This window comes from Ochotona princeps, chromosome 5 (genome assembly GCF_030435755.1).
Source record: "Ochotona princeps isolate mOchPri1 chromosome 5, mOchPri1.hap1, whole genome shotgun sequence".
Taxonomy (NCBI): domain Eukaryota; kingdom Metazoa; phylum Chordata; class Mammalia; order Lagomorpha; family Ochotonidae; genus Ochotona; species Ochotona princeps.
The window spans coordinates 33,666,954-33,679,845 of NC_080836.1; positions in this window are offsets into that span (position 1 = coordinate 33,666,954).

Sequence of the window (12,892 nt, forward strand, 5' to 3'; positions counted from 1 at the left end):
TTACTCCCACTCCATTTGGCCCTATCACCATTTTCCTCCTTATTATTACAGTGGTATAATCCTTTAGTAACAGTTACAAGTTTAACATTCTGATATTTAACTGCGTCCTGGAATTATAGGTATAGACAAAGGCAGAAAATCTAGCATCATGCTGCTAAGGTGTATTTAACTGTTTCACTGTGCCTCCTCCTTTTTCTGGAAGAGATGCCTACTGCAACACATCTTCACTTCCAATATGCTAGTTGAATATTCTTCCTTAGAAATATGCTATAGACACTTCTCTTTTCAGGTTCTGTCCACTAATGGAGATGTCAGCTCACAGTGAAACACTGTGAAACATCATCCTAATCGTTTAAGCATCCACCTGCCTGTCTTTAGTGGACATGTTTAAAGGAGTAAACACACAAAAAGCAAAAAGCACAAGGTTTTTACAGGCATCAACGGTAGAATGAAAAGGAGAGTGAGACAAAAACAAATGAATATGCAGGATGCCTGCATAGACATTGTGTCAGAAAATATGGATATGAATCATGAGCAGGCCCTTTGAGAATGTAATACAGTAGTGTATACAAAGCAGTTTCAAGGGGCCTGGAAATGTGAAGTAACAAGTGAGGTTGCTGCCTGGGACCCCATGTGGGCCCTGGTTCAAGTTCTGATTGCTGTCCTTCTGGTTCAGCTCCCTGCTAATGAACCTGGACAAGCAGCAGAAGATGGCGCAGGTGCTTGTGGGGGACATGGAAGAAGCTCCAGGCTGCTGGATTGCACCTGACTTTGCCCTGGTCATTGCACCTATTCCAGGAGTGACTGAGTGTATAGAAGATTTCTTTGTCTCTCTTTGGATTTCTCTAACTCTTCAAATGAATAGTACATCCTTATAAAAATGAAATCATTTCAGATACATTTAGTTCAGGATAAGCTGAAGAATAATACTGTAAGCTTGTAAATTGAGCTGAAAAGTAGCAGTTCCACAATTGTCTCTTTAGGGTGGTGGAAAGACCTGATAATTCAGTTGGAGTTATATAACATCAACAAAATAGGAGACACTTTTTTTTTGGGAGAAAGAAGAATTGAGGAAAAAGTTTTCATAACATTCAATGAGTTGAAATTATTATGTGAGAAGAAATTACTTAGGAATCTTTATTTGCAATTGTTCTTTATTAAAACCATGCCTGTTTGTCCTGTTTAAGGGAAATGCAGCAAGCTGAAAAGGTTGTGTGCTAACAGTCCTGGAGTCTGAGCTGCAGTATTTGGTCTTGCTTTTCTGCGTTACTACTGACTGCTAATATGACTTATTCCTGCGGGTGTGGACTTAGCCCTAACTCTTTAGCCAACAGGAAATGACACAGCTGCGTGGATGCTAAATAACAAGACATTACGCAATTGATCATCCCTTTCTCTGTTTAGAAGACATTTGACAAAGAATCCGTTGCATTCTTTAGAGGCCCAGACCACATGATTCTGGTTTTGTGTATTACAGGAAGTGCATCTCCCTTCGAACAGCCCCTCCCAAATATCTGTGTCTTGGATTGCTGAAGCCATCTCTTTATTCTTCAGAGTTTCCCAGAAGAAAAAAAACAAATGATACATGCACATTTTCAGTCTCATTGATTACTTAATCTAGTAAGTGTCCTAGCATGCTTTATATCAATTTGTCAATTCAAAATGAAAAAAATAAGAAAATACTGCACGAAATACTGGTTATATCAGTTTATTATGAATTTCCTTTTTGAAAACCACATGGCATATTCCAAAGGCACACCATCTCCAGTGTTTTAGGAGTAGACACAGTAAGACAAAGATTTTTACTGAATATAAGTTGGGCTACCTTTCCAGGAGAGCTGGAGTTTTCTTGCTGACCTGGTGAAATTACTATTTACAACTATGTTCACGATCAAGTAGCATTCAAAATTTTAATCTCAGACTGAATTGATAGAGATGGCATATCCAATTTCTCTAAAAGTTATTTTTGGAAATTCTGGTCCTTCTGTAAAATTCAACAAAAGGATATGTGAAAGTTGAGGCCTATGTTTGTCTAATGAAATTACCGTGATTTTAGATTAAACTTAGAAACAAATACAGCCAATTGCCTTTATTTCATTATTACTGAATTCAAATGGATGAAAGAGAACACTGAGTGGGATCACATTTGTCTTTGCAAAGGCAAATGGAAGACAGATACTGGAGTTTTAAATCATTGATTCTGAACTTGCTCTTCAGACCAATAGCTTGTGAATATATTTGGGGTAAGGTTACTACTTTGGCAAACAAGCCTAACCAAACAAGAAATACACAGATGTTTTCTAGAGAAATACTCCCACAATTACAGGGCAAATTGCAATTATTTGGATGGCAAATCTTTAAAGAGATGTCTAAATCTTATACTCTAATTGAAATGTTCATTTAAAAGTGCTGTGGACACACTGATATTAGAATCTAAAATCTGAGTGACCCATAAACAAAGATCTTAGTGGCTTCCTGGTGTTTCCTGGCTCAGAATTCGAAAACCAGCACTCTTGACTGGTTTTTCAAGGGGGAAAGTATGTCCTTTTGCCACAGTGAATCTGATTTCAGCAGAACTGATTTAGTGCTGAGATTATAGACTCAGCTGCAGCGATGGCAACCAGCTACACTGACCCAGGAGCTCATGGATGACAACACAAAAATATGACAGTAGTTATTTGTTCAGGCTTTAAAGGTAAAGCCATAAAGCATATGGTTTCCTTTGAAGCACATAGCTTAGGGTAAGAGGACATCATGAAAAATGCACTAACATGACCAAAATAGGATCCAGGGATATATAAGGTAATTGAGGTCCATATAGCCTTTTTTTTATTGTATTTTTGTTGACAATCTTTACATAGTTAATTACGGTAAAAAAAAAAAAAGGGGTTCAGGGGGTATAGGGAAGTGGGTAATAGTATTATGTCCATATTGTTTCCATCATGTATCTGAGGTAAAGGGGGATATTGAGGGAAAAGCCCCACCCAGTTTCCCACCCACCCCAAGTCCCGGATGTGGGGCATGCTCTGAGATCCTTGCTCAAATGGTTTTAATAGTTCTCCAGCTATGAATCACTGCCAGTTTCGCTCGATGAGGTCGTCCACTGATTGACACAGTCCATCATAGAGTCTTCATTTGCCCAGTATTTCGCTGTCAACATGTAGCTGAGGTGGTTGATTGACTTGCTCTATCCTCTGTCTTTTCTTGGCTAGGGTTCTGAGTCCAGCAGTTCGATTGGGGAGATCTCCAAAGAAACTCTGAGGTATTCCCAGACCATATAGAGTCTTATAACTACTGAATTTTGTATATGAGAGAGAAATGCTTGTAACCAACAAGACATACTCTGTACCTGCTTGTCTTGAGGGTTCTCCTCTGTGTCTTCCGACCAGAGACTTCCAGAAGCCATCCTTGAAATTCAATGCTATTTGCAATACTGGCTGTAATACCATCCATCGAGCCCTGCTGAAGGTGATTATGATTTGACTGTTAGCACCTTAACTCTGGTTACAGAAGTAGAGGCCAAGTGACTTATCACAGTCCAATCCTGGCTGTTACTCAAGACTTTTATGTAGATCACATCATTGTACCAAACCAGGGCAGACGGGCCATAGGTTAAATGAGTATGTAAGCAATATGATGCAATATCTGATAAACGGCAAGATATGTAAATAATACAGGGGGATAAAAATCTGTCCTGTGTTTTGAAAGCAAAGAGGAGCTTGTGGTATATCAGTAATATATATAATTCATCTTCATTCCAACTCAAAGTGAAAAGCTTATATAAGCACAAAGTATGTAGCCATTGATCTTAACAAATATTTACTAAAAATTTATACCAGAATTTTTTTTCTAGCTTGTAGCCTCCAAGGTGCCTCAAAAAATGTCTCACAGTACTCTGACACTTGTCACAGTGATACTATGGAATCAACGCAGTGACTTCTGCCAAGAACACCCATGCCATCAAGTTCCACATAAAACAGTCTAAGTTAATGTTAGCTGAGGTCATGAGAGCCTCTTACCGTGTTGATGCCAGGATACTTAAGGTGGTTCATGAACAATTAAAGCAGCCATTTGAGCTCAGATATTGTAATGTGTCAGAAGTCTCACCATGGCAAGGAAAGGAGGAAAGAAAGAAAGTGGTGGACATATTTATTTTCTACTAGAAAGCAAAAATTAGGGGCAGGCATTTAGTCTAGCAGATAAATTATACATATCTCGTGAGAGAGCTTGAGTGTGATGCCAGGCTTTACTCCTGATGTCAACTTCCCAGTAATGCAGACCCTGAGAAGGAAAGGTCACGTCTCAAGTCTCAAGTTTTATGTCTCATGTCACATGTCTCTAACAATTGGGTCTCCTTGACATTGGAAGATGTGGGTTGAGCTCTAACTTCAGCCACAGCTGAGGGCCACTGGATTCATTTGTGATGTGAATCAGTGGAAGACAGTTCTCTCTCTCTCCTTCTCAAATAATTTTATGGTATAGTGGGTTAAAGTGCCATCCCATATGGATGCCAGCAATAACTCCCTGATGCTCCATTTCTGATCAAGCTCCTTGATGAGGTGCCTTAGAAAATAGCAGAGGATGGACCAAATACTTGGACCCCTGTACCCATGTGAGACATGAAAGAAGCTCCTGATTCCTGGCTCCTGGTTTTGGCTGGAGCTGGAGAGTGATCATACGGGTTTTGAACCAGTAGACAGATGATGGAAGAACTCACTCTTTACATCTCTCTCTCTCCCTCGCTCTGCTTTCAAATAGATTAAATAACAACAACAAAAAATTTATAAAGGGGAGGGGCTACAATTAGAAAGGCAAATATTAGCATTCTTTAAAGAGATTTATTCATTATAATGAATGTCATGCAACTTTGATTCATTTCCCAAAAGGCTGTTGACTAATTAATATATCTTGAAAGATTCCAGAGAAGTTTTGTTTTGTTTTTAAGATTTGTTTTTTATTGGAAAGGTAGATTTACAGAGAAGAAGAGACAGAGAGAAAAATCTTCCCTTCACTGGCTCACCCCCAAGTAGCTGTAATGGCCAGAGCTGAGGAGACCCGGAGTCTGGAGCCAGGAGCTTCTTCCGGGTCTCCCACATGGGTGCAGGGTCCTAAGGCTTTGGCCATCCTCTACTTTCCCAGGCCACCAGCAGGGAACTAGATGGAAAGTGGGGCTACTGGGACACAAACTGGAGCTGACATGGGATCCCAGTGTGTGCAAGGCAAGGACTTAAGCCACTAGGCTACCATATCAGGCCCTAGAAGATTTTATATATGAATCTGTAGGGTTTTTTTTCCACTGAACTTCTCAGTTTGCATCTTAAACAGTCTTGTATAGTGCTACCTAGCCTATACTTTTTGATCATTCTTCTTCCTTGTTAAGCTTCTCTCAGTTCATGTGGCTTACAATACCTGTTTTTTAGAAAATTAACAGAATAAGACTTAGAAAACCTGGTCAAAAAGTGTGGAAGAAAAAACAGCCTGAAATGATTGTGATTCACTGGCATTCACCTACCTGAAATACCCTTGGAGTAGAAATGTCTTTGCCTTCTCCCAAAATGAGTGACAGGGGCAGGAATTTTCACAATATTTGCTAACATTCTCATCAGAATGAAGAAAGGCACTCTGTGAACTGAAATTCAAAGCAGTCAAATCTTCTGGAATAGTCCAGAATGTCTGAAGCACAGGTTAGGGCATCTCCCTGAGTGGAAAACACACAAAGTTCATTGCAGAGCAAATTGTTTAGCTCTTTCCAGACCACTAATACACACTGTGTTTCACCTCTCCCTGTTTTAGCCCCCCACCTCCCCCCACAGGTTTACCAAGTCCTTCACTACTATAAAAAACATTAATTTGCTCTAAAATACAGAGTATCGGATGGAAAACCTGGTCTGTAAAGAAAATAAAAGATACAAGAAATATTTTAAGGTGCTTTAAAATTACAGAGTGAAGATAAATAATGAGTTTATCATTTGGAGAGTAAAATTTTACTTCTATCACGATAATGTAAATGATCCTTAAGTTGAAAAAGAGAGAGAGGAAAGAGTGGGAATGGGGCAAGGGGAGAAAGAGAGAAGAAATTCTTATTTCTCATGGAAAAGATGCCAGCATTTCCCTCTCTGACTTTAAAACCTTTGGACAAAAAGAAAAACCAAAACAAACAAAGAAAATAAAACCGTTTAGAGACATTGCAATAAGAAAGTGAAATGCAATTACCCCGCAGTCAAAGTCAGCCAGTTCTCAAGGGTGAAGAGCTCAGATAGGCCCTTTTCCCTTTCTGCGATAAATCTGGCTTGGATTTATATCAAAGGAATCCTTAAAGATATCAGACAGACTCAAAAGTCAATGTTTAGATGGAATGCCTTGATGGTCTACTCATTTTTGCTTTGAAAATGATGAGTCACAACAACTGAGAAGTATTCTGACTTCATACGGTGTTGAAAATAAGGATATATTTATTTTAGCTCCCGAAAACCACTAACTGTATGTTTTTGGCAAATATTGAGCCTCATCAAGTGTCAGGTCCTTCATTTGCATAATTAGAGGGCTGACCTATGTGACTTTTGAAATCTCTAATTAACTAGAACCTACGACTCAGATTGTTTCTTAGCTCCCTAAGAACTGTCTTCTCCATCACCTCCCCTGAGTTCTCAGCACCCTGGTGCAACTGAGTGCAGGATTTAGGGCAATTGCTCTAATTTTGCAGAATTTGGATCATCTTTAGGCAATTCTGTATTTGGAATTGCAGATACAATCATATGTGGAAATTGTTGGGTAATGAATCACTGGATTGCTGTCTCATCTAAATAATGCCATTAGTAAGGCATTTAAAAATTTATTCACAGATAATAAGATTAAAATATAGCCAAGAAGATTGGCTTATTTTCACATACAATTAATGCAGTAACATTAATGTCTTCTAACATACATGACAGATTTTGGAGTTTTAAGACTTCTTTTTAAACTTTATCTTATTTAGGTATTATTACATAGAATAGTAAGCACAGATTTTGAGGACTGTGGTAGAATACCAAGTTAAGCAGTCACTTGCAATGTCATCTTCCCATATTGGAGTGCCAGTTCATGTTCCAGCATTCCACTTCCAAATCAACTTCCTGCCAGTGTACCTGGGAAAGCAGAAAAGCATGGTCAAATTGCTTAGGCCTCTGTCATACACATGGGAGACCTAGCTGGGGTTCTGGGCTTTTGGATTTAGCTTGGACCAACCCCAACATTTGTAGCCTTTTGGGGAGTGAACCAGTAGATGGAAAATTTCTATATGTCTCTTCCTGTTTGTCAGTCTTCCTGTCAAATCGATCAATAAATAACTTTTAGAAAAAGAAAATACAGATTGAGAATGTATGTATGAATGAACTTCGGCAAATGTTTAGTCACTATCATGAATACAACAACCAAGACTAAAAAACACTGTCCTTAAAAAAATGTCTTCATGTCTTTTCCCAATCCATTTGCAGCAACCATTATCCCCCTGGATCATAATAACATATTGCTTTACATTCATTTCCCCCTTGGTCATAATAGCGTAGTGCTTTACATTCATTGACATTTAAGTGCAAATTGCTATTTTGCATTTAAGTTAAATATTATTTGGTAATACCTACTATGATTTTTATGTATATCTGGATTCTAGTTATTAATACTTTGCTAAGGGTTTATTTTTATGTTAATAAGGCATATTGGCCTATACACTCTCTTTTAGGATCATTTCAGGCTTTGACATTTGTGGTATATGGTCTCATGAAACTCAATAGGCTGTGTATTCATACTCGTCAGAGTTTTTAAAAAATGGTTAGGTAAGATTATTCTCTTTCCTTCGATGCTTGTAGAATTGTTCCCAAAACATCTGTTTCACCAATATTTTCTGTGTGAAGGTTTTTAATGATATTTAAGTAGAAATACACCATTATCCAGGTTCTACACTTCGTTTTTATCACTTTTTGGAAGTTACATTTCTCAAGATTGGCAGACAGCTGCATGTAATGTTTTCTTACTATTCTCCAGACATTTCTGGGATTGGTAATTAAAGACCCTCTTTCATTTTTAACTTCAGCATTTGGTGATTTCTCTTTTTGTTCTTGATCAGTCTTCCTGGAGGTTTCTGAATTTTAGTTACTTGTGAGAACCAACTTTTGAATTTATTTGCTTTTTCATTTTTGAGATTTAATAAATGGATGTCTGTTCCTATCTTCCTTTTGTACTGAAAACTTGCATTTATTTTTATATATTTTTAATTGGTAGGGTAGACGGTTTATTTTAGATCTTACATCTAACAGAAGCACTTACAGTTGTGAATTTCCCTTTACGCCTTGTTTTGTCTGCATCTCAAAAATGTAAATATATTGCACTGTTTCAGTGTTTAGGTTAAATTATTTTCTAATTTCCTTTAAAATTTTCTCTTTGATCAGTGGATATGTTACTTAATTTCCAGATATTGTGGCAATAAATTGTCCTACTTTTGCAATTCTCCTGGGGTCAGGTAAAAATATTTCATGATTTCAAGTTATTGAAACTCATTAAAAATTCTTAAATGCATCTTCTTTTGTTATAAATCCATATATATATGCTTAAAAATATATATATTCTATATCTGTTGAATGATGTGCCATACAAAAGCCAACTAAATCCCTTGTCAGTAGAGCTACTCGATATTAATACATACCAATATATTGCTATTATGTTATCTATCTTAAGGAATGTTGAAGGTTGGGCATCAATGTCTGTAATAACTGTTTAAACATTTCTATTTCTCTGTTCAGTTTTGTCAGTCATTGCTCCACATAAACTGAAGCTTTGTTATCAAATTATTAAATAAAATTGTCCATTTGAGTCATTCAAGCTTTTATCATCATAAAATCTTTCCCATGTTGGATGACACTCCTCTTCCATAACCCACTTCCTCTGACATACAGTCACATTAAATTCCCTATGAATAATGTCTAGCTGGAAAATGCTTTTCTTTTTTCTTGCAAACTGTTTATTTCTTTATATTTGAAGTGTGTTTCTTATTGATGTAAAATAGTTGGGTATTATTTTATCATCCATGCTGAGACTATCTGGCTTTAACTGGATGTTTTTACCTATTAAATTTAACAAAGTATGAGATATTGTTGAGTTGGCTAAGATTCATTATTACTTGTTTTTCCTGCTATGTAAATTTTTCATTTGTCATGTATTATTGAAATACATTCGTAGCTATTATTCTGTACATGTGGGCTGCTTTTTGTAGCCTAAGAAAACAGTATCAACAGAATATAGGCTGCATTCAATGGAATAAATAAACAGAAAAATGGAAAACAAATCATTTGGGAACATATATTCTAGGGTGGATCACACAACTCCCTGTCTGGTGCAGGAAGGCCTTATCAGAGGATCAGTGTCAACACTGGCGGCACTCTTCTGGTGCTAACACCAGTCCCGATCATGCTAAATATGTTCTTTGATGATTTGTGAGAATAATAATTAAGCTAGCAAATAATACATTGCCGGGTGAAAAGGTTGGCCAGTTTTGGCTGTCCAGTTCATAATGCAAAATGACATGTTGAAGGAATAAAAAGTAGGAAAGAAAAGGAATGTCAGTTGGGTATATCTTCAGCTGGTGGGTGCACTGGAAAGCAAAGCTGCATGTCTCAAAGGTGGATAGGATGACCAAGATCACCAGGGTGAAACACTGTAATAAGGATTATAGAATGATAATTTCATCATGGGCTGTGATTTGAATTTTATTTATTCTCACCCAAGGTTCATGTGTTAGGAGCTTGGTCCCCAAGAAAGCAGCACTGAGAGCTAATGGGCCCTTTAAGAGGTGGGGCCTCGAGGAAGGTAGTAGGTTAATTAGGGGCATGACCTCACAGGAATTTAACTACTTCTCATGGAACCTTAGTTCTCATAAAGATATTTTTCTGACTTCCAGAACTCCACAGCATTTATGTGCAATGGGCTGGGAGATCTTGGATGATAGAATTTCAGATTTTGACCTCTTCCTGTGAATGACCACAGTGGGCACATGCCTTATCCTTTTTTTGTGCCACTGGCTGACAGTCCATTCACATTCTTTTGATTTTATTAACTAACATGGTAATTTTTACTCTAACTTCCTTACCATTTTGCTATGTCCATACACTTATCTGAGACATGTCAGAATTCCTGGTGGTATAACACTGCAGCCCTACAGGGTGTCCCACAGTATTCTCCCACTGCCAAACCAGTGTCATTTTCCATCATTGACAACCTAATCCTAACAGCTTGTCTTGAAGTTTGTAAGGGAATAATTTGTCACCTGATACAGATCACCTGACTGACAATCTCACAAAGCCATGTGGTAGGTAGAATTATACCAGTGTTACAATTTTTCATCTTGAAATGTTTAGCAATAGGTGCCACCGTTTCCATACAGTCGACTGTTTCAAACAGGATAGTCTTCCCATGGACTTTCAGAACATAGTACTTCACCCATTTTTGAAATTTTTTGTACATGTGGATGATGTCTTACTCAATCTGAATTGCCATAACTGAATATCAGACTGCATGGTTTAAACAACAAAGATGGATTTTTTCACAGTTCTAGATACAGCAAAGTCAAAAATTAATTTCTAATGAATCCAAGTTCTGAAGATGACTCGTCCTTGCTTGTAGATAGTCACCTTATTGTGTCTTTGCAGAGTTTTTCTCCCTATCTATGTGTGGGGAGAGATCTCTCCTTTTTCATATATCATATTAGGGCTCAACTTTACGATCATGCTTGAGATTATTTAACTCATTAAGACCAACCAGAGTCACACTGGAGATTAAGACTTCAAAATACTAATTGGGGAGGAGGAACAATCCAATCTGTAGCACAGATTTAAAAAGAAGACATATGGGGCCCCGGCAGCGTGGCCTAGTGGCTAAAGTCCTCGCCTTGAAAGCCCCGGGATCCCATATGGGCGCCGGTTCTAATCCCGGCAGCTCCACTTCCCATCCAGCTCCCTGCTTGTGGCCTGGGAAAGCAGTCGAGGACGGCCCAATGCATTGGGACACTGCACCCGCATGGGAGACCCGGAAGAGGTTCCGGGTTCCTGGCATCGGATCGGCGTGCACTGGCCCGTTGCGGCTCACTTGGGGAGTGAATCATCGGACGGAAGATCTTCCTCTCTGTCTCTCCTCCTCTCTGTATATCTGACTTTGTAATAAAAATAAATCTTTAAAAAAAAAAAAAAAAAAAAAAAGAAGACATATGGGCATTGTCTCTGTTTCTTACTTTTGAAAAAGGAAGTTACCTAAATGCATAATTTGAAGTGATTTGATTTTTAGATATTTGTTAGAGTTTTTAAAGGAAAAATACTTTAGTATCTTTGCTGAACTCTGCCAGACTTTCAAATCTATGAAATATTATTATGCATTTCTTAAATTAGAAGATAATTTGAATTATGCTATGAGATGTTGGGTTCAGAGGATCACCACAGCTTTAAAGTGATTTGATAAAAACTGTGTAAGGCAAAAAGGTTTGAGAGACCGCAATTTTATGGCTCCACCATAAAGATGATAGAACTGACGTCAGCAGCCAGGGCACATGTGTGCCTCCGATCATTCTTACTCTTTTCACCTTGCTTTCCCTATTACAAAACCCCTTGCTTACTCCTATCTAGTTCTGTAGAATGTAACAGTATATAACCTAAGTCTATAGCTGCAGATGCTTGTACCTGTGAATTAGTGCTCAGACTTGACCTTATAAATGGATCTGATAAATCTGAATTTCAAAGTAAACAGATTTTTAGTCAATTAATAGGTCACAAAGTGTAACTTTATGCAGAAAAATAAATGACATCACAAATATTGATGGCATAGTTAATGATCACCAGATGGACTAGAATATTGATAAAATACTATATGGATTTTTTTCCTGAAATTTATAGTAGGTAACTAGTCAATTATAGTTATTTACCCAGTACCTCCTGGAAATACAATTCTAAATACCCGAGAATATGCAGAAAGCATAACATCTACATTTTCCAAATTTCAGGGAAACTTCCAACAGTACAGAGAGCATTTTAAACTCATGTGATAATTTTCCAGTAATTAATATTGGAAAATCAAAATCACAGACCTTCAGAACGTTAGTTCATATTTTACTCGAACTAAAATAATAGAATTCCCTTGTTATGAAAATGTGCTCTCACCACTCAGTACAGCACAGTCAGAGAGTCTGAGAGAGAACCAAAGAGAAAGGAAGGAGGGAACCTGAGTAGGAGTTTGCCCTTGTTAAGTATCACTGGAATCTCTCCTAGGCATCTGAAATCCACCTGATGCCACTATGTTAGTTTATTCAACCTCCACTGGTCACCTGCACAAGCCTGAGTGCCTCAGTGAGATAAACAGAATAAAGTAACTCCCTGAATTTACAGTGAGCTGTAAACTTTTTCTAATGATAGTGTAGGTGAACGCCTGGTTCACAGAGGGTGAAATCAAGGGCATGGAACGTACTTGCTTTGGGTGGATGAAATACTGAACTAAAATGTCAGGTAAACTGCTGAAAAGCAATAATTAAACTTACACCTTCAACTTTGTTTACTGAATTATTACCCCACCTCTCGTGAAGAAAAATATATTAAGCATCATGAGTTTGCTGTTGGCAACTGCAGTGATTATATGGGGCATGAAGTTCGTGATTATTTAGACTAAGAACAAATTGTATATATGGAGGGTTCAACAGCTGTGAAAATAGCATAATTTTTTCCAGAACATGTTCTCTATTTTACGACAGAAACAAATATTAGATAAAGTTAACCCCTCCCCCACCACCAGATGGAAAGATTTACAGAGACAAGGAGAGACAGAGAAAGATCTTCTGTCTGCTGGTTCACTAACCAAAAGGCCACAATTGTCAGGCTGAGCTCAT